General features: G+C 49.8%; 1 protein-coding gene across 4 annotated transcripts in view; it reads right to left on the reverse strand.

Moving 5' to 3' along the window:
• Positions 1–3,676, reverse strand: part of PLIN3 (perilipin 3) — a 37,010-nt gene that overhangs the window by 15,170 nt on the left and 18,164 nt on the right. The gene's annotated exons all lie outside the window — the stretch shown is intronic.

Genomic DNA, 3,676 nt, shown 5'->3' on the forward strand with positions numbered 1-3,676 from the left:
GGCACCTGTGGCCAAGCAGCTAAGGCACCAGCCACATACACCTGAGCTGGCGGGTTCAAATAAAGCCCAGGCCCACCAAACAACAATGACGGCTGCAACCAAAAAATGGCCAGGTTCTAACCCATCAGCCCTGGATCATATGACTGGCACCTTAACCACGGAACTACAAGCACCCAACCTTAAAAATACTTTTGAAGTAGAGCTGTATCTGCACTCCAATGTTTATAGCAACATAATTCACAATCACAAAGACATAGAAACAACCCAAGGGCCCATCAGTACATGAATGGATTAATACAATGTGGTATATGCATATTATGGTATACTACTCAGACATACAAAAAATGGCATTCTATAGCTGGGGGCTGTGGTGGGCACCTGTAGTCCCAGCTACTTGGGAGGCTGAGGCAAGAGAATTGCTTGAACCCAGGAGTTGGGGGTTGCTCTGAGCTGTGATGCCACGGCACTCTACCCAGGGTGACAGCTTGAGGCTCTGTCTCAAAAAATAAATAAATAAAATAAAATCTTAAACACAGCTAGGTACAGTGGCTGATGCTCATAATCCCAGCACTTTAAGAGGTAGAGGCAGGAGGGTTATTTGAGGCCAAGAGTTCAAGACCAGCCTGGGCAACACAGCAAGAGCCCACCCTTCCCCATCTCTACAAAAAATACAAAAACTAGGCTTGGTGCCTATAGCTCAGTGGTTAGGGCGCCAGCCACATACACCAAGGTAGGTGGGTTTGAACTCAGCCTGGGACTGCTAAACAACAATGACAACTGCAACCACAAAATAGCTGGGTGTTGTGGCAGGCACCTGTAGTCCCCAACTACTTGGGGGGATGAGGCAAGAGAATTACTTTAGCCCAAGAGATTGAGGTTGCTGTCATCTGTGACATGGCACTCTACCAAGGATGACATAGTGAGACTCTGTCTCAACAAAACAAAACAAAACAAAACAAAAAGAGTTTGAGGTAGCTGTGAGCTGTGACGCCAGAGTACTCTACTCTAATGAGAACTGTCTCAAAAAGAAAAAAAAAAATACAAAATTAGCCAGGGTTGGGGTGGCGCCTGTGGCTCAAATGAGTAGGGTGCTGACCCTATATGTCAGAGTTGGCGGGTTCAAACTTAGCCCTGGTCAAAAACTGCAAAAAAAAAAAAAAAAATTAGCCAGGGTTTCCATAGTATAATAGTTATCACATTCACCTCACACAAAAATTAGCCAGGCATGGTGATACGCACTTATAGTTCCAGCTACTTCAGAGGCTGGAGCCCAGGAGTTCAAGGCCACAGTGAGATAGAATCACACCACCATTGTACTCCAATAAGGTTGATAAAGTGAGACCCTGTCTCTAAAAAAGAAAGAAAAAAGAAAAACTGCATACAAATAAAAAAGCACTTGGGACCTTTATAGACAGCAAAAATGAAAGCCTGCTTTTTGAGAAAAATGGATTCTTCCTCATTGTCCCACCAAAGGTGGGTTAAGGCCATATTTGAACCCACCCTTTTAAACCCCAGCATTCCTCCAGGGGTTTCCAGGAACCCAGGAACTCTGCTCTTAGAAGTGAAAAAGCAGGATCAGTGCCCGTGGCTCAGTGAGTAGGGCACCAGCCACGTACACCAAAGCTGGTGGATTCAAGCCTGGCCTGGGCCTGCTAAACAACAATGACAACTGCAATCAAAGAATAGCCGGGCATTGTGGCAGGCACCTATAGTCCCAGCTACTTGGGAGGCCGAGGCAAGAGAACTGCTTAAGCCCAAGAGTTTGAGGTTGCTGTGAGCTATGACGCTACAGCACTCTACCAAGGGCAACATAGCTGAGACTCATAATCTCAAAAAAAAAAAAAAAGTAAAAAAACAGTTTTGTCGTCTAGGCCAAGGACAGCTGGCAGAGTCCCAGCAAGGCTGAGCAACCAGCAGGGCCCCCCTAAAAGGGCTCTGCCCTTGGAAAGGGTGAGGGATTGGGAGCAGGACAGAGAGGTGGGCTCTTTTTTTTTGAGACAGAACCTCAAGCTATCCCCCTGGGCAGAGTGCCGTGGCACCACAGCTCACAGCAACCTTGAACTCCTGGGCTCAAGCGAGTCTCCTGCCTCAGCCTCCCAAGTAGCTGGGACTACAGGCGCCCACCACAACGCCCGGCTATTTTTTGGTTGCAGCCGGCGTTGTTGTTTGGCGGGTCCGGGCTGGGGATTCGAACCCGCCACCTTAGGTGTACGTGGCTGGCGCCTTAGCCATTTGAGCCATAGGCGCCGAACTGAGAGGTGGGCTCTTTTTTTTTTTTTTGAGCCAGAGCCTCAAGCTGTCCCCCTGGGTAGAGTGCCATGGCATTACAGCTCACAGCAACCTCCAACTCCTGGGCTCAAGCGAGTCTCCTGCCTCCGCCTCCCAAGTAGCTGGGACCACAGGCGCCCGCCACAACGCCCGGCTATTTTTTGGTTGCAGCCGGCGTTGTTGTTTGGCGGGTCCGGGCTGGGGATTCGAACCCGCCACCTTAGGTGTACGTGGCTGGCGCCTTAGCCGGTTGAGCTACAGGCGCCAAGCCGAGAGGTGGGCTCTTAAACTCAGTCCTAACATACTGCTGCCACAGTTCCCTGAACCCTCTCCCAAAAACACCCCCCTCCAAGCATCAGCACCAGTGTGCATCGTGCTCTCACCCTGAGTAGACAGAAATAAAGGATAACCTTCCAAAACCAGAGCTGGTCAGATGGATCTGTTCTCTGCACTGGCTATTGTTCCTGCTCTCTTTAAATCCTACTGGGCTTGGATCAACACCTTCCTCCTAGGACACTCTGTCTGCCCTGACTAGCCCACAGCTGAGTTTTACTTGGTGTGAGCATCTACTCAGGACCAGCAGGCACTACCCCTAGGAACCTGGAAATAGCAGGGGACAGATCAGCCAGGTCTTTTTCCTCAGGAGGTTCAGAGTTGGGTAGAATTAAATAATCAACTTTGAAAGTTCAAAAGACAAGTCACGTGCTACTCTCAGGCCAGCTGCTTCAGGTTCCAGTCAAACATCACCACCTTAGGAATTCAGTATCCCTCCCCAAATTCTTTCTTTTTGCATACTTACCTCAGTGAGTTGTGTGAGGGCAAAACTGTGTGTCCCTAGAAACTGGAAGCCAGCTCTGCCCTGCACACCCACACACCACTCAATGAACATTCAAATGAACTAAGAGCTGCCTGGGGGTGGGGAAGGGGCAGGTACCAGATAAGAGGCTGTTTCTGAGTGATTTTAGGCAAGGATTTGAGCACTTGCTCAATGCCAGGCCTCATTCCAGACATAAGGACACAGTAGTGACCAAGACAGAAAATTCTACTTTCAGAAACTGATAATGGGAAAAACAGAGCAGGGTATGGTGGAGGGTGTCGGGACTCGATGTGGACGAGAAAGGCTGAAACTGCAGAAACCCAAGGCCTTGCTGGGGAGGTGGCATTTGAGTTGGATGGATAAGCCATTCGGACATCTAGGGGGAAGACACTGCTAGTAAAAGAATGCCAGTGCAGGCTCGGCGCCTGTGGCTCAAGCGGCTAAGGTGCCAGCCACATACACCTAAGGTGGCGGGTTCGAATCCCCAGCCCGGGCCTGCCAAACAACAATGATAGCTGCAACCAAAAAATGGCCGGGTGTTGTGGCGGGCGCCTGTAGTCCCAGCTACTTGGGAGGCTGAGGCAGGAGACT

Source organism: Otolemur garnettii, unplaced genomic scaffold (assembly GCF_000181295.1).
Source record: "Otolemur garnettii isolate 467f Iridium unplaced genomic scaffold, OtoGar3 scaffold00029, whole genome shotgun sequence".
NCBI lineage: Eukaryota > Metazoa > Chordata > Mammalia > Primates > Galagidae > Otolemur > Otolemur garnettii.